The sequence below is a fragment of the Pristiophorus japonicus genome, chromosome 7, assembly GCF_044704955.1.
Source record: "Pristiophorus japonicus isolate sPriJap1 chromosome 7, sPriJap1.hap1, whole genome shotgun sequence".
NCBI classification, from domain to species: Eukaryota; Metazoa; Chordata; class Chondrichthyes; family Pristiophoridae; genus Pristiophorus; species Pristiophorus japonicus.
In genome coordinates this window covers 136,723,165-136,747,571 of record NC_091983.1, presented here as the reverse complement: position 1 = coordinate 136,747,571, position 24,407 = coordinate 136,723,165, and the positions used below count along the sequence as shown (strand labels likewise).

The 24,407-nt window shown below is 42.4% G+C and overlaps 1 protein-coding gene and 1 pseudogene across 1 annotated transcript in view; one reads left to right on the top strand and one right to left on the bottom strand.

The window, feature by feature from the left end:
- Window positions 1-24,407, bottom strand: part of nt5dc1 (5'-nucleotidase domain containing 1) — a 796,921-nt gene that overhangs the window by 690,822 nt on the left and 81,692 nt on the right. The gene's annotated exons all lie outside the window — the stretch shown is intronic.
- Window positions 16,355-24,407, top strand: part of LOC139266980 (collagen alpha-1(X) chain pseudogene) — a 16,698-nt pseudogene continuing 8,645 nt past the window's right edge.

The window sequence follows — 24,407 nt, the reverse complement described above, 5'->3', positions numbered from 1 at the left end:
AAAGTAAACTAAGAAGTAATAAGAAATCGAAGTGTGGCGTCACAGCCAAGCGGGTAAGTGATTGGCTGGTGGATTGGTGAGTATTTAATCTTTTTCGTTTTCTTTTCTTATCAGTAGGTAATCTTTGGCATTGTTTCCAAATTAAGTTAATTTAAGGGTTACGTCATGGCAGGAGAGCCCAGACCCGTGTCATGCTCCTCCTGTGATATGTGGGAAATCAGGGACGCTCCCAGTGACCCTGACTACTATGTGTGCAGGAAGTGTGTCCAGCTGCAGCTCCTAACAGACTGCATTGCGGCACAGGAGCCGCGCATGGACTCACTCTGGAGCATCCGCGACGCTGAGGATGTTGTGAAAAGCACGTTTAGTGAGTTGGTCACACCGCAGATAAAGGTTACACAGGCAGATAGGGAATGGGTGACCATCAGGCAGAGTAGTGGAAGGAAGGTAGAGCAAGGGTCCCCTGCGGTCATCTCCCTCCAAAACAGATATACCATTTTGGGTACTGTTGGGGGAAATGACTCATCAGGGGAAGGCAGCATCAGCCAAGCTCATGGCACCATGGGTGGCTCTGCTACACAAGAGGTCAGGGAAGAGTACGAGAGCGAAAGCGATAGAGGATTCTATTGTAAGGGGAATAGATAGGCCCTTCTGCAGCCGCAATCGAGGCTCCAGGATGGTATGTTGCCTCCCTGGTGCAAGGGTCAAGGATGTCTCGGAGCGGCTGTAGGGCATTCTGGAGGGGGTGGGTGAACAGCCAATTGTCATGGTGCATATAGGTACTAACGATATAGGTATAATAACGGGATGCGGCCCTACAAGCTGAATTTAGGGAGCTAGGAGTTAAATTAAAAAGTAGGACCTCAAAGGTAGTAATCTCAGGATTGCTACCAGTGCCATGTGCTAGTCAGAATAGAAATAGCAGGATAGTTAAGATGAATATGTGCCTTGAGGAATAGTGCAAGAGAGAGGGATTCAAATTCCTGGGACATTGGAACCGGTTCTGGGGGAGGTGCGACCAGTACAAACCGGACGGTCTGCACCTGGGCAGGACCGGAACCGATGTCCTAATAGGAATGTTTGCTAGTGCTGTTGGGGAGGGTTTAAACTAATATGGCAGGGGGATGGGAATCTATGCAAGGAGACAGAGGGAAGTAAAATGGGGGCAGAAGCAAAAGGTAGAAAGGAGATGAGGAAAAGTGAAGGGCAGAGAAATCAAAGACAAAAGTCAAAAAGGGCCACATTACAACATAATTCTAAAAGGACAAAGAGTGTTAAAAAAAAAACAAGCCTGAAGGCTCTGTGTCTCAATGCGAGGAGCATTCGTAATAAGGTGGATGAATTAGCTGCGCACACAGCTGTCAACATATACGATTGTAATTGGGAGTACGGAGACATGGCTCCAGGGTGACCAAGGCTGGGAACTCAACATCCAGCGGTATTCAATATTCAGGAAGGATAGACACAAAGGAAAAGGTGGGGTAGCGTTGCTGGTTAAAGAGGAGATTAATGCAATAGTAAGGAAGGACATTAGCTTGGATGATGTGGAATCTGTATGGGTAGAGCTGCGGAACACCAAAGGGCAGAAAACACTAGTGGGAGTTGTGTACAGACCATCAAACAGTAGTAGTGAGGTTGGGGATGGCATCAAACAGGAAATTAGGGATGCGTGCAATAAAGGTACAGCAGTAATCATGGGTGACTTTAATCTACATATAGACTGGGCTAACCAAACTGGTAGCAATACGGTGGAGGAGGATTTCCTGGCGTGTATAAGGGATGGTTTTCTAGACCAATATATCGAGGGCCCGCCCGAACACCTCATTGCTCAGCGACCCGAACAGCTCTTCGGCGAACACCACCACCACCACCACCGCCCTCCCCTCGCTTTCTGACATTCCGAAATCTGGAAATACCCAAACCTGGGCTCGGGTGTTTCCGGATTCGTGACGGCAGAAAGACGTTCCAAAATCTAGCAAAACGCAAAATCCGGAACGGCCTCGGTCCCGAGGATTCACGATTTGGGACTGCACCTGTATCCGTATTTTTTAGTCATTTTAAACATTTTTTTTTAAACATTTATTTTAACCCTTATGCAGGTAAAAGGCCTTACACATGCTTTTATCAGGCGTAAGGGTTGAAGGCATTCGCTGGGTCATCATCAGCATAGGCAGTCCCTCGAAATCGAGGAAGACTTGTTTCCACTCTAAAAGTGAGTTCTCAGGTGACTGTACAGTCCAATACGGGAATTACAGTCTCTGTCACAGGTGGGACAGACAGTCGTTGGAGGAAAGGGTGGGTGGGGAGTCTGGTTTGCCGCATACTCTTTCCGTTGCCTGTGCTTGATTTCTGCATGCTCTTGGCGACAAAACGAGGTGCTCAGCGTCCTACCGGAAGCACTTCCTCCACTTAGGGCGATCTTTGGCCAGGGACTCCCAGCAGTCGGTGGGGATGTTGCATTTTATCAAGGAGGCTTTGAGGGTGTCCTTGAAACATTTCCTCTGCATATCTTGGGCTCACTTGCCGTGTAGGGAGTTCGAAGTAGAGCGCTTGTTTTGGGAGTCTTGTGTCAGGCCAACGTGACCCACCCAACAGAGCTGGTCGAGTGTGGTCAGTTCTTCGATGCTGGGGCTGTTGGCCTGATCGAGAACACTAACGTTGGTGCGTCTGTTCTCCCAGGGGATTAGCAGGATCTTGCGGAGACATCGTTGGTGGTATTTCTCCAGCAATTTGAGAGGTCTACTGTGTATGGTCATTGTCTCCGAGTCATACAGGAGGGCGGGTATTACTACAGCCCTGTAGACCATGAGTTTGGTGCGAGATTTGAGGACCTGATCTTCGAAAACTCTTTTCCTTGGGCAGCTGAAGGCTGTGCTGGCGCACTGGAGGCGGTGTTGAACCTCGTCGTTGATGTTTGCCCTTGCTGATAAAAGGCTCCCGAGGTACGGAAAGTGGTCCACGTTGTCCAGGGCCACGCCGTGGATCTTGATGACTGGGGGGCAGTGCTGTGTGGCGGGATCAGGTTGGTGGAGGACCTTTATCTTACGGATGTTTAGTATAAGGCCCGTGCTTTTGTACGCCTTAGTGAAGATGTTGACTATGACTTGGAGTTCAGTCTCTGAATTTGCGCAGACACAAGCGTCGTCCTCGTACTGTAGTTCGACGACAGAGGTTGGGACCGTCCTGGATCTGGCCTAGAGACGACAAAGGTTGAACAGGTTGCCACTGGTTCTGTAGTTTAATTCCACTCCAGTAGGGAGCTTGTTGAGTGTGAAGTGGGGCAATGCAGCGAGGAAGATCGAGAAGAGGGTTGGTGCGATGACGCAGCCGTGCTTGACCCCGGTCCAGGTGTGGATTGGGTCTGAGATGGATCCGTTGGTCAGAATCATGGCTTGCATGTCGTCGTGCAGCAGGCGGAGGATGGTGACAAACTTTTGAGGCAGCCGAAACGGAGGCGGCCGCTCCATAGGCCCTCGCGGTTGAGTGTCAAAGGCCTTTGTAAGGTCAAAGAAGGCCATGTACAAGGGTTGGTGCTGTTCCCTGCATTTTTCTTGCAGCTGTCGCGCCATAAAGATCATGTGCGTTATACCCCATAGTGGACGAAATCCACACTGTGACTCCGGGAGGAGCTCCTCAGCCACAGGGAGAAGATGGTTGAGGAGGATTCTAGCGACGACTTTCCCAGGGGCTGATAACAGAGAGATTCCTCTGTAGTTGCCGCAGTCGGACTTGTCCCCTTTTTTAAAGATGGTCACAGTTACTGCATCTCTGCGATCTCCCGGCATGCTTTCCTCCTTCCAAATGAAAGAGATGAGGTTATGCATTTGTGCCAATAGTGCCTCTCTGCCATACTTTAGTGCCTCAGCGGGGATTCCATCCACTCCTGTTGCCTTGTTGTTCTTGAGCTGGTGGATGGCCTTTTGCTGAGATGGTGGCGGGCCCAACTCTGCACCAACTAAAGTGTTTTTGCTGCGGATGCGAAGGATCTGTCAATGTGAAACTTGACAGATCACAAGTCCCACGTTTTCGGGCATGCACAACGCATGCGGGAACCCGGAACATGCTGGACCATTGAGCACTTACAAGCATATGCCGTCATCGGCCCCGTAAAATCCAGGCCATTGACTCCATATGTACAAATCAATTCAAGACATTACTCGGAGCATAATAGTAGAATTGTAACAACATTTGAAATTATATTCAGCTCGTGAGAAATGTCAGAAAACTGTACATTTGGTTTATAATTTATATGTAATAGCTGCAATGAAAAATAATGAATTATTGGAATCAGATGGGTATGCTTGGTGAAACCTTGGTGACCCTGGGGTATATTTTCCTCTGTGTAATTTTAAGGAAAGTTATTTTACTATGCTACCTTTGGTTTATCATGACAATCTAGAAAAATATTTGTTCTTTAACTTGAAACAGAGAGCAAGATAGATCTCTGATGCTTCCTCAACATGTACAATATACTTGCTTGCAACACAAATGTTATAATTATTTCCTTTTTTGTTAGAAGGCAATGAAAAAGTTTAAATAGCAAGGCAAAATGTGTAAATGATGCATCAAACACTCATTGAATGCAAATAGCAACATTACAAAAAAAAAGAGCTTCAAGCAAGTGGATATTAGATAGAATAACTTGTCATTATTGTGTTCCAGTAGGATAATCCAATCGTACAATACATAAGAAATGAAACTGTCATCTAACATATTAGCTTACAATTATTTAACAAATGCCCTGCATTACCTGAAACAGGTCAATGTTCATGCAGAGTACTATAACATGCAGATTAGATAATCCCGGTTTCAATCTCTAGTTTGAGCTGTGTAACATTAATGACTTAGACGAGGGGATTAAATGTAGTATCTCCAAATTTGCGGATGACACTAAGTTGGGTGGCAGTGTGAGCTGCGAGGAGGATGCTATGAGGCTGCAGAGTGACTTGGATAGGTTAGGTGAGTGGGCAAATACATGGCAGATGAAGTATAATGTGGATAAATGTGAGGTTATCCACTTTGTGGTGGTAAAAACAGAGAGACAGACTATTATCTGAATGGTGACAGATTAGGAAAAGGGGAGGTGCAACGAGACCTGGGTGTCATGGTACATCAGTCATTGAAGGTTGGCATGCAGGTACAGCAGGCGGTTAAGAAAGAAAATGGCATGTTGGCCTTCATAGCGAGGGGATTTGAGTACAGGGGCAGGGAGGTGTTACTACAGTTGTACAGGGCCTTGGTGAGGCCACACCTGGAGTATTGTGTACAGTTTTGGTCTCCTAACTTGAGGAAGGACATTCTTGCTATTGAGGGAGTGCAGCGAAGATTCACCAGACTGATTCCCGGGATGGCGGGACTGACATATCAAGAAAGACTGGATCAACTGGGCTTGTATTCACTGGAGTTCAGAAGAATGAGAGGGGATCTCATAGAAACGTTTAAAATTCTGACGGGTTTAGACAGGTTAGATGCAGGAAGAATGTTCCCACTGTTGGGGAGGTCCCAGAACCAGGGGTCACAGTCTAAGGATAAGGGGTAAGCCATTTAGGACCGAGATGAGGAGAAACTTCTTCACCCAGAGAGTGGTGAACCTGTGGAATTCTCTACCACAGAAAGTTGTTGAGGTCAATTCACTAAATATATTCAAAAAGGAGTTAGATGTAGTCCTTACTACTCGGGGGATCAAGGGGTATGGCGAGAAAACAGGAATGGGGTACTGAAGTTGCATGTTCAGCCATGAACTCATTGAATGGCGGTGCAGGCTCGAAGGGCCGAATGGCCTGCTCCTGCACCTATTTTCTATGTTTCTATGTTTAATCAAGGCTGCAGTTGGAATTGGCCTCAGCAGTGTGATGTTCTCCCTGGCTAAACACTCCTGGCACTCACTGCCTAAGCTCATCCATAAAAGAATGACCACAGGCTGTATATGAAGGTTGTGGGGTAATCGTGGAAGCTTCGTTCCATCTCAGCTCCAATCAGGGACTCTATCCCCCTGCTACTTTTCCTCCCTCTACCCTCAAGCGCAGCTGCTTTTGGTCCTAGCTCCTCTTAATCTGCCCCACTACGCTCTTCCCCACCCCTCGTATAAAAAACTTCATATTTCTGGCCTGTGAACCCACTCCCCATTTCTTCGAAAAATGTAATTACATTTTTACCCTGCAGCCCCCAACTAGGCCTGCTGCCCATTCCCAAAGGCCTCCAGCTAATATATTAAAAAAGATTGAGCCACCATCCACCTTAACTCCCAACACTGGCCCCCAATCCTGCAGCCCAGCTTTGCTCAGGAATACTACCTCCCCAACATTAATGCCTCAGAAATTCAGCAATTCTACAGAATAAACTTAGAAACGTCAATTTCTTTGAAAAGGCTTATAGCAGTATAAACAGAACTACATTATAAAGAATCATGGTGGGGGGGGGGGGGGGCAAGAGAAGTGATAAAGTCATCAGGGAAATAGTGTTGCAGGAAACAGAAAGGAGTAAAAGGGGCAGAAAACTGATTTGCATGCCTCATAAGTAGGAGGAACACGAATAGGGCATACAGTCCCTCGAGTCTGCTCCGCCATTCAATAAGATCATGGCTGATCTGATCTTGGCCTCAACTCCACTTTCCTGCCTGTTCCCCATAACCCTTCACTCCTGCTGCAAAGCCATGAAAGAGACAGTGCATTCGGACTCAATAGCGAGAAAACTCGTGTAAACAATGGGGGGATGCTGGGGTGACAAGCAATTAGGAGTCTCACCGAAAGGCATAGCAGCAGCTTGGTGGTGGGATCATTATGGAGGTGCCAGAAATGGTGGAAAATTATCTGTTAAAGGTGGGTGACATGGGTAAGAGTACAGATGGAAAGAGAGTTCAGAAGGAGATGAAGGGGGCTACTATCATCCTGCTAACAGAGATAGAATCACTGGTGCAGGTGAAGTGCGTGGACAACGAACAGAAAAGAGAGATTAAAATAGAGCAATGAAGAGCAATGATGCAGTAAATAACAAGGTAGGACAAAAGTGAACACATAATGGAAGCAACAGAAGTGAACAGGGTGGGATCTTGTGGTGAGAAGACGAACATGAAGCGAAACAACAGGGCACACAATCAGTGCAAAGCTTCCAGTCCATATGTTCACTACAACTGCAGTTGTAAAATGTATCTCCCATCCCCACCACCTTTGATCCGAAAGGAAACCAGAAACAAGAGATAAGAGAACCAGAAAAGAGAAAAAGACACAGAAAATAACAAAATAGACATGCAGAGAAATAGCAATATTGAGAGAGAGACAAACAGGTAAGAGACACGCATATACTCAATTTACCATCGACAATGTCACAGGTGCTTCATTAAGAGGATATTAAGCCCAAGGTTTTTGAGCCCGTCCCACCAGAGTTCCAGAGATCTAGGGCAGATAAGGCCAGAAATGTGTTCCCTATTCAGTGGGTGCGTGCAAATCTCATCAAAATGAGGGAAACACAGCTTCTGCCATGTTTCCTGCCATTTGCCCAGTTCGAATTCTGAATACAGGAACCTGGCAATAGAATTTATTGCCGGCTGCAGCAAGTCTCCTCCACCTCAGTCTAGCTCGACTCCCTGACTGAGGCTGGAGGAGACAGCACATACATTGACCTTAGGCCCTGAAAGTCAGCCAGTTGTCGGAGAGGCTTCTCCAGACCAGGCAGAGCTGCCTGCACCCCACCTCCCCACCCCGCCCCCACACACTGGAAAGGACAGGCCTAAAAATCCTTCACATAACACGTGCTTTCTGTGTCATACTTATTTCCTATCACACTGACCACATCACAACTTATCACCACAGTAATAAAACAACATATCTTCTGACTCACCCCTGGCATGTGAAATCTGGTCATAATACGTTAAAAGTTGTGCTTAACGCAGACTTCCTGCTGTTTACACCGTCACACTTTTTGCTGTCACACTTTGTTGATGGACTCAAAGTAAAACAGCAGCAAATCAAAATTGGAGATAAGGAACATACAAATCAAAAGTGAGGAGAATGGCTAGAAAATTACCAATGTAAAACTACTAATGATTTGTGAAAACAAACCAATTTTGAATGATGAAGAGGTGAATCTACCAATAAAAAAAATTGAGAAAAAGTGAATCAATCGAATCACTCAAAATGCTTGTTGAAAAAACTTTAATTTGCCATTTTTTCTTAGTCGCTGAAATTTTTAATGTCTAAAATAAAGTTTGAAACTTTTAAAAATGCATGATTAAATGTAACCCTTGAATTGTCTTTTGTGTCTTTTAATATGTTCATTAAAAGTTTTCATCGAAAGCCATGACCTCTCCCAAAACCTTGGGATGGACTTGTTTAATTTTGCCCAACACCTAAATCAACTCTGCTGCTCCTGCAGTCGGAGCATGTGCAGTGTGCACCTTTTCCCAGGATGTGCAAGTGCCAGTAGTAGCTGCTTGGTTGCCTACCAAGATTATTTGAAGAAAGCCTCGAGGTCTAATTTCAGAAACATTGCTCAGTAAAGTTTATATTGAAAAATGCAGAAGCCTATTTTTGAGAAAGAGAGATTGGGGCTCATTTTGAATTTGGAAATGAAAACCAGGAGAATGTGGTTGGATCTGATGTCGCCCGTTTTCCACTATCACCCAAAGTCAAAATGCCCTCATTCAGTGAGTGAGTACGTGAGTGGGTGACAGACAGACAAAGCACCCCTTCAAACACAAGATACTACAGTGATTATACAATTGTTGCAGCTTTTGTTCATGTATAAATTATGAACAATTAAGTCAAAGTCAAACATGTGATATATATTTCAGTTTGCATGTTATCACAATAATTTGAAGAGAAACTGGACAATAAATTAGTAGATTTTTAACAAAAATTTAAAATAAAAGTTTATTTTTTATCTTCCAAAAGTACGGCAAGCTCAGAGACAGACCAAGATAGATAGAAAGCCACATTCACAGAAACACAGAGCCTGATGCACGTAAATGGCCTAATTACAAAATACTGAATTCAATTTGTGCAGAGATCTCAAGAAATTATAAACCAGTGCAGCCAGACCCAAGATTCCTCGATAGTGTGGTTAGACCTATGCTTCCCCCCTACTTCTAAAAGACTCCAGATATGTACCAGTGAGGCAAACCCCAGATTTCAGATCTGCAAAACTCTAGACTTCCCCCTACTCAGTTCTGCCAAACCCATGTTTTCTGTCCAGTCATGTCAGATCACAAAAGACCTCGCCAATGCTGCCAAACTCCAAAATCTTAACCCCGGTGACACCACACTCTAAGATTCACACCCTAGTGCTGCCAAGTACAGGACTCCTTTCCACAGTTCTGCCAAACCCAGCACCATTTCCCAGTGCTACCAAAGTTCAAAATAGACCCAAGTGCTCTGAGAGGGCAACTAAATCACACCCCAGCACTCCTTCCTAGTATTGCTAAATACCAGAATACGTAACTCCAACTGGTAGATCTGAAATTCCATCCTACTGTGTATCCTTAGTTTCAAAAATGGTAAGAGATAATAAACCTAAATATAATATATGGCTTTACACACACAGAATAATTGAGTCAGACAATTTGATCCTCAAATTACTCGTAAGATCTCAGAAAATGAAATTTAACTTATTAGATTACTGTAAACACAGTTTGAAATTATGAAACAGCATATTCTTCAACTCACCATTAGCAATGACATACCTTAAAACCAGCCCCTTGGATCAAGCTTTTGGTCACCTGCCTTAATATCTCCTTATGTGGTTTGGTGTCAAATATTGTTTGATAACACTCCTGTGAAGTGCCTTGGGCTGTTTTGCTGTGTTAAAGGTTAAAGTTGTTGTTGTGTTATGAGATCTCTCCTAGCAATTAGCAAATACAAACAGAAGGCAGCAACATTATTCAAAATAATCAGTAATTCGGCCAGTGCTGTACCTCTAAATATCAAGTTCCACCATTCCCTTTCTAGTTAGTCCCAAGTTCTGATCCTTCAAACCTATGCTCTCGCCCTCAGTTCACACTCAAATGCACCAAGATGACCCACCCCGCAGCCACATTTACACGGATAGACAAGATCATTTTGGTGCCAACCAGATGTTTGAGCCCAAATATGCCTCCAGTTTGTCTCTGTGGCAAGTCCCCTTTAAATTTGCTGTGTGGTATCTCTTCCATAAGAACATAAGAATTAGGAATAGGAGTAGGCCAGCTAGCCCCTCGAGCCTGCTCCGCCATTCAAAAAGATCATGGCTGATCTGGCCGTGGACTCAGCTCCACTTACCCGCCCGCTCCCCGTAACCAGCGGCAGCAGCTGGTGAGAGACCTGCACAGAACCTCCCAAGCCGCACACCTTAGTGGAGAACATTGGACAGCGGTGAGAACTCCCCTTCTCTTCTTCGCATCCATGCGATATTCATCTGAGATGGCAGATGGGGCTTTGGTTTAATGTCTCATCTGAAACACGGCACCTCCGACAGTACGGAGTGTCAACTTGGATTTTGTGCTCAAGTCTCTGGAATGGGACTTGAACCCACAGCCTTCTGACTCAGATGAGAGAGTGCTACCACTGAGCCACAGCTGACACCGAAATGGATTAAGTGAACAGTTAAATCTGTTTTTGGTGGTTAATTGACAGAGAAATGTTGGCCTAGACAATGGGCAAGGCATCGCATCCAAAAGATAACATTTCTAATAATACCGTACCCAGTGTCAGCCTACATTATCTGTTCAAATCATGAATCCACGACCTTCTGACTGTGTTATTTCACAACAGTGCAAGATAAAGTTTAAAGCGTTCCCATACAGTCTGCTGACCACCTTGTTAGCAAAGAGACATCAGGTTTGTTGTGTTTTTGCTCACATTAAAAACATCATCAGGTTTAGAATATTACCAATGTGCTCGATTTTCCCCAATTTGAGAGCATGCAGAACTGGCGATATAATCTCTCAAGCAGTGCTTATCTGCATTATAACAGCAGCATAATTTGCCACAAGCTACATACCTAGTAAGAATTTGCATATAACGATAGTGAACAGAAATAGTGAAAACTACAGCAACTCTTCCTACGTATGTTAGAGTACTTTCAACACAAACATTATAATCAACCCTCTCCTTGCCATAAAACAGAAACAGCTTCCAGTGCAATTAAGCAATTTAGAAAACTTAGGAATTATAATACAAATTTTCATCCTGCATTGTAAAGGATCATTATGCAACACAAATAGCAGCATTACAAGAAACAAAAGCAGAGAACTGAAAAACAAAGGAAATGGATCATGGCACAACACAGTAATAACATCTCATTACTCTAGTACACCAACATAACCCAACAACACAGTCCATTTTGAATGAAGCAGATATATATAATCTTCATACGCATCCTGTCATATATTAAAAGTCTTGCATATAGCACACACTTCCTGGTCACATTTCAAACGTTCCACGTTAGCATATCTTCCAACTCACTGCAAAGCAATGCCACAGGAGATCTGCTAGCAAATGTACATAAATATAGAATCATAGAATGGTTACAGCACAGAAGGCCATTCGGCCCATCGAGCCTATGTCGGCTCTCTGCCGGAGCATGTTAGCTAGTCCCACTCCCCGTAGACCTACAAATTATTTCTATCAGGTACTTATCCAACTCCCTTTTGAAATCTGTGATTGAGTCCGCTTCCACCATCCTTTCAGTCAGTGTATTCCAGATCCTAACCACTTGCTGCGTCAAATGATTTTGTCCAATGCGCCTTTGGTGCTTTTGCCACTCATCTTAAATCTGTGCCCTCTGGTTCTCCACCCTTCTGCCAATGGGAACAGTTTCTCTCTATCTACTTTGTCCAGCCCCCTAAGATTTTGAACACCCCCAACAAATCGCCTCTTAATCTTCTCTGCTCTAAGGACAACAACTCCAGCTTCTCCAGTCTATCCATATAACTGAAGTCCCTCATTATTTTTGTAAATCTTTTCTGCCCCCTGTCTAAGGCCTTCACATCCTTCCTAAAATGCAGTGCCCAGAATTAGACACAATACTCCATTTGAGGCCGAAGCAGTGTTTTATACAGGTTCCTCATAAGTTCCACACTTTTGTACTCCAAACCTCTATTTATGAAGCCTGGGATCCCATAAGCTTTTTTAGTTTCAGTGGCAGATACAAAATTACAAGTTTCCAGTATTGCTTCGTTTGATATTTCGAATGTGTTAAAATGAACAATTTGCTTCAATCCTTAAACCCGTATTGCTCTCAACGCCGTACGAACAAGCCAAGAAGCACCGCGTACAATAGCTTCATAAAATATAGGTGCATTTAAACTCTTAAATACAAGGAAATACAGGAATAGTGCATGAGAGTCCCAAAGCTGATCTTAACCATTCTTTTCTCACATGAAATTTTAATACATCTTGAATTATTTAAATCAGATACAAATTTTGTAATACGAATTTTAGAAACAAAATATTTGCTCTGTAATTGTGCTGTGGAATACTAGCACATAAATACTAACACATTCATATCAAATTACTCTCTCCACTATTTAAGTGGTGGTATTAAACCATTTATTTTAAACAGGTTAATGCCTTCCTAAGAAAATTTCAGATGAAACTTCCAGGATGTTACATCTTCAAAATTTAGAACGAAAACTCTCATTCAGTGCAAGACCTATAAACCAACATTTTCCAATATGGGTGCAGCTTACACCCAAAAGGCTAGGCACTAGCACAAATTGAAGTGCACTATTTGCACCCAATTTCCTGCGGTCAGCTCAACACCAAACCAGTCAGAGTCCCCTAGAGGCTCGAGTGAAAAGATAACTATGCAACGGTAATAGTTGATCCCTATCATTTGGTTAACTATTTCTATATTACCTATTGAAAACATGTCTTTTCACAATCATACGTGTGTAGATTTGACACTGGATTAAATTAGGAACTATTTAGTATAATTGCCTTGTAAAATGTAGAGCCCCAAATCAAACCCATGAACGGGGCCCAACAAGGTAAATGCCGCTCCTGCAAGTATCCATTAAATCTTTAGGTTTCAGCTTAATAGCTATTTGTGTGGAATTTTATCAAATGCATTTTGTAAGTCTAGGTACACCATGCTGGAGAGCTCTATATTTTAAAGTGAGATTCAACATCGCCACCAGTGTGCCAGTGCAGCCTTTGGCCGCCTGAGGAAAAGAGTGTTCGAAGATCAGGCCCTCAAATCTACCACCAAGCTCATGGTCTACAGGGCTGTAGTAATACCCGCCCTCCTGTATGGATCAGAGGCATGGATAATGTACAGAAGACACCTCAAGTTGCTGGAGATATATCACCAACGATGTCTCCGCAAGATAATGCAAATCCCCTGGGAGGACAGGTGCACCAACATCAGTGTCCTCGACCAGGCCAACATCCCCAGCATTGAAGCACTGACCACATTTGATCAGCTTCACTGGGCAGGCCACAAAGTTCGCATGGCAGACACGAGGCTCCCTAAACAATTGCTCTATGCGGAGCTCCTTCAAGGCAAACGAGCCAAAGGTGGGCAGCGAAAACGTTACAAGGACACCCTCAAAGCCTCCCTGGTAAAGTGCGACATCACCACTGACACCTGGGAGTCCCTGGCCGAAGACCGCCCGAAGTGGAGAAAGTGCATTCGGGAGGGCATTGAGCTCTTCGAATCTCAATGTTGCGAGCGTGAAGAGGTCAGGCGCAGGCAGCGGAAGGAGCGTGCGGCAAATCAGTCCCACCACCGCCCCCCCCCCCCCCCCTTCCCCCAACGAATGTCTGTCCCACCTGTGACAGAGTCTGTGGCTCTTGCATTGAACTGTTCAGCCACTAAAGGATTCACTTCAGGAGTGGAAGCAAGTCTTCCTCGATTTTGAGGGACTCCTATGATGATGATTTTAAGGTTGAGGTTCTGAATATTGATAATTCGGCAATACAATTTAAGTCTCGAAAAAGTTAGTCACTGTAAAACCTTACACAAGTACTAAATACAGTAAGTAAAGAGCATCTCATTGTTACAAACTTATCTTTACAGCAAACATTATATTTGGTCTGGCAGGAAAATGCTGGAATTCATTGTTAAGGAAGTAGTTTCAGGGCACTTCGAAAATCATAACATGATTAGGCAGAGTCGACATGGTTTTATGAAAGGAAAATTGTGTTTGACAAGTTTATTAAGAGTTTTTTGAGAATGTAACTAGCAGGGTAGATAAAGGGAAACCAGTGGATGTAGTATATTTGGATTTCTAAAAGTCTTTTGATAAGTTGCCACATAAAAGGTTATTACACAAGATAAGGGCTCATGGGATTGGAGGCACTGTATTAGCATGAATAGAAAATAGAGAGTAGGGATAAACGGGTCTTTTTCAGGTTGGCAGGCTGCAACGAGTGATCCGCAAGGATGAGTGCTGGGGCCTCAGCTATTTACAATCTATATGAAGGGACCATGTGTAATGTATCCAAGTTTGCAGATGATACAAAGCTAGGTGGGACAGTAAGCTATGAGGAGAACACAAAGCATCTGCAAAGGGATATAGATAGACTAAGTGAGTGGGCAGTAAGGTGGCAGATGGAGTATAATGTGAGGTTATTCACTTTGGTCGGAAAAATAGAAAAACAGAATAATTTTTAAATGGTGAGAAACTTTTAAATGTTGGTGTTCAGAAAGATTTGGGTGTCCTTGTGCAAGAAGCACAGAAAGCTAGCATGCAGGTAAGGCAAGCAATAAGGAAGGCAAATGGTATGTTGTCCTTTGATGCAAGGGGGTTGGACCATAAGAGTAAGGAAGTCTTGCTACAATTGTACAGCACCTTGGTGAGACCACATCTGGAGTACTGTGCACAGTTTTGGTCTCCTTATCTAAGGAAGGAATATTTGCCTTGGAGGCAGTGCAACAGAGGGTCACTAGATTGATTCCTGGGATGGGAGGCTGTGTTATGATGAGAGGTTGTGTAAATGGGCCTATACTCTCTGGACTTTAGAAGAATGTGAGGTGATCTCATTGAAACACACACGATTCTGAAGGGGATTGACAGGGTAGATGCTGAGAGGTTGTTTCCCCTGGCTTGAGTGTCTAAAACTAGGAGGCATAGTCTCAGCATAAGGGGTAGGCCATTTAAGATAGAGATGAAGAGGAATTTCATCTCTGAGGGTTGTGAATCTTTGGAATTCTCTGCCCCAGAGGGCTGTGGATGCTGAGTCTCTGAATATATTCAAGGCTGTGACAGATAGATTTTTGGAGTCTAGGGGAATCAAGGGATATGGAGATCTGTCAGGAAAGTGGAATTGAGGTCGATGATCAGCCATGATCTTATTGAATGGCGGCGCAGGCTTGCGAGGCGTTATGGCCTACTTCTTATAATTTAACTATACTCTCCTTAGTTGCTGGTTACTTTCCACCTTAGCAATATCTTTGTTCGACTATATGAAGCATAGCTACTCTGCAAAGTTGCCAAGTGGTAGAGTAATGCCTCCACAAGACTGATAGAAAACACTGACATATTGCTCAATTTTGATAATGAGAAAATTGGTTCCTCGAAGCTCGTCAGACATCCGGACTTAAATTAATTAAAAAAATGTTGTTTTTGTTTCCCAAACATTTAAACAAAAATGATCTGTTCCACATTTGAATTTGAAACTTTCTGCATGAGATAGATACCAATCTCAAAGATGGCAAGGAAGCTTTAACCACAAGCAACCCACTAGCCTGACCTAACTTTTTGACGCATGAAATATATGTATATATAAAATGCATAATTAGCACTTGTATTTTCAAAGGGAGGAGTTACAGATTTTAGTTGTGCAGAGCTAAAATCTCTCATGTATAAATACTACGACACATTCTGTTTTGAAGGCACTTCATCACGCGACATCATTTCAGAGAATAACCAGTAAGAGATACTGGACTGAAGCAAGGCTCCGAAATCAAAATATGCTGGTATGTTTGAACTTCACATTAATGTTTACGGGCAAAGGACAAGGATGCCAGAGATCAACTTATTTTGTTTGTGTTTGTAGTATCTTACCACACCAATCAGTTTGCTTTTATAGAACGCGACAAAAGAATGCATCAGTATTATACTGCTGAGCTGTGGGATGCAGAACTTTTATTGGTAAAATAACTGTTTCAGCATCTAACTATCAAGCAAGATATGGTCTGAGTAATATTAAATTCCTTACACAAGACCTTATAGCTATCTCCAAGGTCATACTTTGTACAAAGCAAGAAAGATTTTCTTAAATTGCATATATATTCCAATCTCACAATAACTTTAATCATTCAAGTCAAGAGCTGAATTCTTAAGTCTACTGAATATATTTAAGTTAAATTACTTTATATCTTTCTATCAATGTTCGTAACAAAGTTTATTGACTCTTTACAGATTTGATCTACAACCATGGTTTCAAAACAAATCATTGTGCTTCTGTTATTGCTCACCCTGAACCTGATCTATGGAATGGGATACAACGCTGCACCTCAACATTGGAAAGGCAATGGTGGTAAGTTTAAACTTCATTGACGATCACTACCACTCACACTGACCTGTAAAAGACAAAGCTCGAATTGAGCTATGGCTATATTGTAGTATAGTGTTGCTGGCTTTATTTTTATTTTGTGGTTTCAACTCTTTAAACGAATGAATCCTTCTTAAATTCATGTGAGATAATCACAGACAAATATGTAAAAAGTTGTTCCTCTCTCGAACAGTTTCTCTGCTTGCTGCCGACTTCAATTCTTTCCTTCTCTATATTTCTTACACACCTGCTCTTACTGCTGTCTTTTTTCCCCCTTTCTGTATGTGTCCCCAACTTTTATCATACAGACAAAATGTATTGGGGAAACTGATGGGATTGAAGGCCGATAAATCCCCCGGGCCTGATGGACTGCATCCCAGAGTACTTAAGGAAGTGGCCTTGCAAATAGTGGATGCATTGACAGTCATTTTCCAACATTCCATTGACTCTGGATCAGTTCCTATGGAGTGGAGGGTAGCCAATGTAACCCCACTTTTTAAAAAAGGAGGGAGAGAGAAAACAGGGAATTGTATCGGTAGTGGGTAAAATGATGGAATCAATTATTAAGGATGTCATAGCAGCGCATTTGGAAAGAGGTGATATGATAGATCCAAGTCAGCATGGATTTGTGAAAGGGAGATCATGCTTGACAAATCTTCTGGAATTTTTTGAGGATGTTTCCAGTAGAGTGGACAAGGGAGAACCAGTTGATGTGGTATATTTGGACTTTCAGAAGGCTTTCGACAAGGTCCCACACAAGAGATTAATGTGCAAAGTTAAAGCACATGGGATTGGGAGTAGTGTGCTGACGTGGATTGAGAACTGGTTGTCAGACAGGAAGCAAAGAGTAGGAATAAATGGGTACTTTTCAGAATGACAGGCAGTGACTAGTGGGGTACCACAAGGTTCTGTGCTGGGGCCCCAGCTGTTTACATTGTACATTAATGATTTAGACGAGGGGATTAAATGTAGTATCTCCAAATTTGCGGATAACACTAAGTTGGGTGGCAGTGTGAGCTGCGAGGAGAATGCTATGAGGCTGCAGAGTGACTTGGATAGGTTAGGTGAGTGGGCAAATGCATGGCAGATGAAGTATAATGTGGATAAATATGAGGTTATCCACTTTGGTGGTAAAAACAGAGAAACAGACTATTATCTGAATGGTGACAGATTAGGAAAAGGGGAGGTGCAAAGAGACCTGGGTGTCATGGTACATCAGTCATTGAAGGTTGGCATGCAGGTACAGCAGGCGGTTAAGAAAGCAAATGGCATGTTGGCCTTCATAGCGAGGGGATTTGAGTACAGGGGCAGGGAGGTGTTGCAACAGTTGTACAGGGCCTTGGTGAGGCCACACCTGGAGTATTGTGTACAGTTTTGGTCTCCTAACCTGAGGAAGGACATTCTTGCTGTTGAGGGAGTGCAGCGAAGGTTCACCAGACTGATTCCCGGGATGGCGGGACTGACCTATCAAGAAAGACTGGATCAACTGGGCTTGTATTCACTGGAGTTCAGAAGAATGAGAGAGGACCTCATAGAAACGTTTAAAATTCTGATGGGGTTAGACAGGTTAGATGCAGGAAGAATGTTCCCAATGTTGGGGAAGTCCAGAACCAGGGGACACAGTCTAAGGATAAGGGGTAAGCCATTTAGGACCGAGATGAGGAGGAATTTCTTCACCCAGAGAGTGGTGAACCTGTGGAATTCTCTCCCACAGAAAGTTGTTGAGGCCAGTTCACTGAATATATTCAAAAAGGAGTTAGATGAAGTCCTTACTACTAGGGGAATCAAGGGTATGGTGAGAAAGCAGGAATGGGATACTGAAGTTGCATGTTCAGCCATGAACTCATTGAATGGCGGTGCAGGCTAGAAGGGCCGAATGGCCTACTCCTGCACCTATTTTCTATGTTTCTATGTTTCTATGTACACACTCTGTACGATACACATAGCATATATAAATACAATATATAGAGACTATATAGATACAGTAATACACACACTAATTTATATACACAAATTATACACAGGGTATATACATGCACACCAGCATTAGATAGCAAGTCCCGTTTTCTCCAGACACTACATCACTATGCAAACACTCAACAAATGCTTTCTTCACTTCACTCACATTGTTTGGCAGTAGATATCCAAGCTTCCCAGCTACTCCTAGATGAGAAAGATGATGGATTAAAGAAGCCTGTGCCCACTGAACTCCTACAGTATATAGTACCCTTCCTGAAGCGAATGTGGGCAGGGAGGACAGGAGACCAAGACCTTGAGAGCAGGGAGTTTGGGAGCACTTGGAGCAGGTGGACAGGTGGATTTGTTGGAACCACAAACTCAGATTATCAAATTTAGGCATGGTGTAGAGGAAGCTGACATTTTGGTTGCATCCTTGTTGTACAGCGGTATTAGCATCACTCAATACCGCTACAACTGACTGCTCTTTATCACCGCCCAATTTTCAAGTTTTCCTGCTTAATATTTTCAATGCCTGCAACACCCCTCTGCAAGTGCAAGGTTAAATAAACCTCATTTTATCTTTCATCAATGCTGCTCTGAACTAGTCAACTTCACACGCATGATATACATTGACTTGCAATCCAATTTTTCCTCCATCAAACTGGAGGATGAGTTAATCTAACCTAAGCTATCTTGGGATGCTATGAGGTGCAAAGAACCCATAAAAATCATCATCCACACAGTACAATCCTGGACACATTGCATTTCATTACAAACTTTCTGCAAACAAGATGTCCCAGATCATATAGATAATTCAAAAATGTACACATTATACCTCTAATGTTACTATTTAATCATTGTCAGAATACAGATGAAATTATTCATTAAAATATTTGGCCACATTAGGTGTTATATTTTAATATCTTAATATATTTTAATATCTACAAACATTTTCTGTACTAACATAATGAGTCTTCACATTAGGTGTTATATTTTAATATCTTAATATATTTTAATATCTACAAACATTTTCAGTACTAACATAATGAGTCTTCACACCATTTCTATCGCAAGTTCCCTGATTTATGAAACTGAGCGAATAATGCTATACTATAGGGATAACGGGACGAAATTCCCCTGCTGTCCACGTCCCATTAGCACTTCCGGGGCGCGAAGTGTTTTCGCCGGGGGGTGGGGGCGCACTTCCGCCCCCGCGAAATTGCACGGAAGTTACCAGAGCTCTTAAACTCGCAGGTGGCGCCCGGGCAGCTCTGCACTCCTCTCACGGGGCGAAATTTAATGGGGAGGTGCACTGCGCCATTTTGCGTTGGCTTCAGACTTACCGGTCTGGCCTCTGTCGATTTTCGCGGGTTCCATGCCGCGATCGAGCAGCCCGGCACTCCATTTCTGTGCTGGCCTACGGCCATGGCACCCCGCATCCCCAGTGGCCTAGTGTCGGCTCCTAAAAACCCTACAGAGCTCGCAGCATGCCCTCCCCTTTAACGGAAGCGGAGGGACCTTGGAACCAGTCAGTGCTACACGGAAAGGCCGCGCGTAGCGCTCCAACTTTTTCGCCCGGGGAGCGCCCCCGTGCCGGCCCTGACAGGAAGTGGAGCGCCCGACATTGCGTTCCTCTCGGGGTGGTAAGCCCAATTCCACTTCTGTGGCGAGACCTTTGTGCCGAGCGCAGAATGTCTGGCCTTGCAAAGGTTACCGCCCCCAAACGGGGTGATCTGCAATTTTGGCCCCAAAGTCGTGCAGATTGCATATACTTCTTGTGTCAAATTCGTTGTCACACTATCAGAAAAAAATTGAATGTGTGCAAATCCTTAGCATTGAAGTAAAACAAGTATTCAATGCTAAGTAGTGTTGATTTGCCCAGTTACATATTAGTGTAAGAAAATATTACTTGTTTCATATGCAAGAGGGTGATGAATGACTAAAAATGGCTGCCCATAGTTACCCTCGTTAACTATTTTTAATTAAGATTTAAAGACAAAGTGATTTTTATCGTACTGCAATGTAAAATAGTGTTTATTATCCTACTATAATGTAAAATAGTGTTTACCGGTCTTTAGAGGTATTTGACTATCACCTTGAAAAGAGTGAAAAATATGATCCGTTAAAGTCCAAAAACATTTTTTAAACTCAATTACTAAAAGTATTTGCTGCCAAGAATAAAGATAAGTGGTACACAAAACTTAATTTTTTAAAAACTCCATATTTTATGGTGACAATCTGTAAATATTATTGAAATCAAGCTTAATTAACCTCTGCATTTAGGAATACAAACTTATTTCTTTCAATAAGTTCAATTTCCAAACTGCCTTCAGTCATAAAACTAAAACTTCTGAGTAGCTGTAACAAAATTTTTAAAGATTTGGGAGGTAGAGGCTGCAATAGCAAAATTGGTCACAATGTTATTAACTGTAGATTCAAATCTAGCCCAATAGATGAAATGGAAACCTCATTTTCAACTAATTTCAAAAAGTCTTGTGTGAAGTGAGTTCAGGTATTCCCAATTCTTTTCCAAAACTGGATAAAGAGCCACAAAATGGCACAAATTCACTCAGAGGCTTTAAAGATGGCTGGTGTGGGAAATGGAAAGATTTACTGAGGTGCATTATGTCTGCTCTGTGAAGGTTGGGGGTCAGGTAAAATGTAGGGGCAAAGTACAGGAACTGTTATTCTGTATCTATCTAACCCATACTGAACCTGTGAATCCTCGAAGGTGGCACTGGATCCCAATAGTGGAAAATGTGGAAAAATGTACATTCCCCAGTGGCATAATTTCCTTTGGTGTACAGATAAAATTTGAATACAATCAATTAAATTTAATAAATCCTAAGAATGTATGCATTTTAGCATTTCAAGTTCAGTAGTATTGTACACGGAGTATCAAACAAAAACAGCTGCTTACTTTTCATAAACACCTTGGAATGTTTTACCAAGTTAAAGCTGCTATATGAGTGCAATTTATTGTTTCTGTTGTACTGTTTGGGAAAAGCTTTATTGAATGCGGCACCAAATGTAAATTTTAACTAAAGAAAACTAAGTTCAAACAGAAGTCGTGCTTAAAGCAGGAATCTAGTCAAGAATTATATTCTGTTAATTTTACTTCAATATCAGAATTGTATCTAATTATTTTCAAATATTAGTTTGCTAGCACTTACTGTGCCATCTTTTAATGTTCCATGTGTATCTAATGTGCGTAACCATAGTGCAACTAATCAGAGTGGATGACTTGAGTATGCTATGTTGTAATTATGCTCTTTGTAGAAATTTATGATGCAGATGAGGTTTGTTGCAAAAGGTTTTTTACTTTCAAAAAAATGTCAAAAATAATTGAAATGATTTTAGGATTCATTGAATATTTTGTTCCAAAAAAAGGTGGTGATTCAGACGGAAGTGATTCAGATGATTCAAACAGCTCTGAAGGTGGTAAGTGGAATGGTGTTATTGGACCTCCCAGGCAAATAATAAATTTTTAATGACAAACACAACTAGGAAAATAAGAACAGGAGGAAGCCATTTAGCTCTTCGAGCCTGTTCCGCCATTCAATCTGATCTGCGACCTAACTCCATATACCCACCTTTGTCATATATATCCTTTCATAACTTTGGTTAACAAAAATCTATCAATCTCAGATTTAAAATTAATAACTGACCTAGCTTCAATTCCAAACTTCCACCACCCTTTGCATGTGGAAGTTTCTCCTAGCTTAACTTCTGAAAGGCCTGGTTCTAATTTTTTCGATTATGCTCCCTAGTTCTAGACTCCCTAACCAGCAGAAATAGTTTATCTCTATCTAATCTATCAGCTCCCTTTAGTATCTTGAAAACTTTGCTCAAATCACCCCTTAACCGTATAAATTTCAGGGCATACAACTATAGTTTGTGCAGTCTCTACTTGCAATTTAACCCTTGGAGTTCAGATATCATTTTGGTAAATCTACACTACACTCCCTCCAAGGCCAATATATCCTTCCTACGGTGTGGTGCCCAGAACTGCTCACAGTACTCCAGGTATGGTCGAACCAGGGTTTTGTATAGCATAACTTCTACCCCCTTGCATTCCAGTCCTCTAGATATAAAGGCCAGCATTCCATTTGTTTTTTTTGATTAGTTTCTGTGCCTGTCCATGACATTTTAATGACCTATATACATGAACCCCACCACCCACTCCCCAAAGTCACTTTGGACCTCGACTGTTTCTGGATTTTCACCATTTAAAAAGTACTCTGTTGTACCCTTTTTAGGTCCAAAGTGGAGGACCTCACATTTGCCTATACAGAAATCCATGTGCCACAGTTTTGCCCATTCACTAAATTTATTAATATCACTTTGTAATGTTATGCTTTCATCTACACTGCCTACAATGCCACCTATCTTTGTGTCATCAGCAAATTTGGATATGTGGCATCTAAGTCATTCATAAATACGGTAAATAGTTGGAAGTCCCAACACAGATCTTTGCAGGACACCACTCATCACATCCTGCCAATTAGCTGCCATTATCCCTACTGTCTGTCTCCTATCACTCAGCGAACTACCTAACTAGATCAGTAATTTGCCTTCAATTACATGAGCTTCAACTTTAGTAAACAGTCTCTTATGAGGGACTTAATCAAACGTCTTCTGGGGACAATAGAAATAATATCCATAGAAATTCCCGGGTCCACTACTTTATTCACCTCATCAAAAAATTTAATCAGGTTCGTCACTCTTTACAAATCCATGCTGGCTCTCTCTGATCAGCTGAAAAATTTCAAGGCATCAGTCACTCTATCCTTAATCACAGACTCTAGTAATTTCCTGACAACAGATTGGAAATTACCAGAATCTAGTGGTCTATAAGTCCCTGGTTTCCCTTTTTCACCTTCTTAAATAGTGGCCTGACATGCACAATTTTGTAATCTAAAGAAACGGTTCCCAAATCGAGAGAATTTTGGAAGATTATCGTTAGGGCAGAATTTGTGCTAGTTTTTCTTTTAGTTTCTTGTCCCTTACCTCTTTCGTTGTCCATGGCTGTTTTTTGGCAAGTCGAGCTCTTGCCTTTTAGGGTTATAAGCTGGTTCTATATAACATTAAATAATTTTTTAAACACCTCCCACTAATCTTCTGTCGGTCCACATTAACAGATTTGCCCAGCTTACTGTGGAAAGTTTCTGTCTCATCACATTGAAGTCAGCCTTACCTAAATCTAGAATCATAGTAGCTGTTTTGTGTTTCCCTTTCAAACATTAGATTGAACTCGATCATATTATGATTGCTATTAGATAAATGTTCATGCACCTTTAGACTCTTAACTAAATCTAATCTGGCCTGCCCCCTTGTTGTTTCTAGAAAACATTGTTGCGGAATACTATCCTGAATACATTCAAGAAATTCACTACTTTCCTGACATGAGCTAGTCTGCTTACCACAATCTATATGAAAGTTAAAATCCTCCATTGAAACCACTGGGCCATTGGTACATGCTTGTCTAATCTCTGCATTTAGACAATTGTATCACTTCACAGTTGCTGACAGTGGGCCTATGCAGTCCATGAGGCAAACATGGAGTTATTTTTTTAATAAATGTACCTGTCCTCTGCAGCATATCCCCCCTATTAGCCTCAAATACTAAATTAATTATAGAAAAAGAGCAACATTTAATTTGGGTTGTTTTGATTAAATTTATTTTAACTTGAAACACAACACAAGAATCATAGAAATTTACAGCACAGAAGGCGGCAATTCAACCCATCATGTTTGTGCCGGCCAAAAAAGAGCTATGCAGCTTAATCCCACTTTCCAGCTCTTAGTCCGTAGTCTTGCTGGTTACAGCACTTCAAGTGCATATTCAAGTACTTTTTAAATGCAATAAGGACTTCTACCTCTACCACGCTTTCAGACAGCCGTCCCAGACCCCCACCATCCTCTGGGTGAAAAAAGTTCTCCTCAACTGCCCTCTAATCCTTCTACCAATTACTT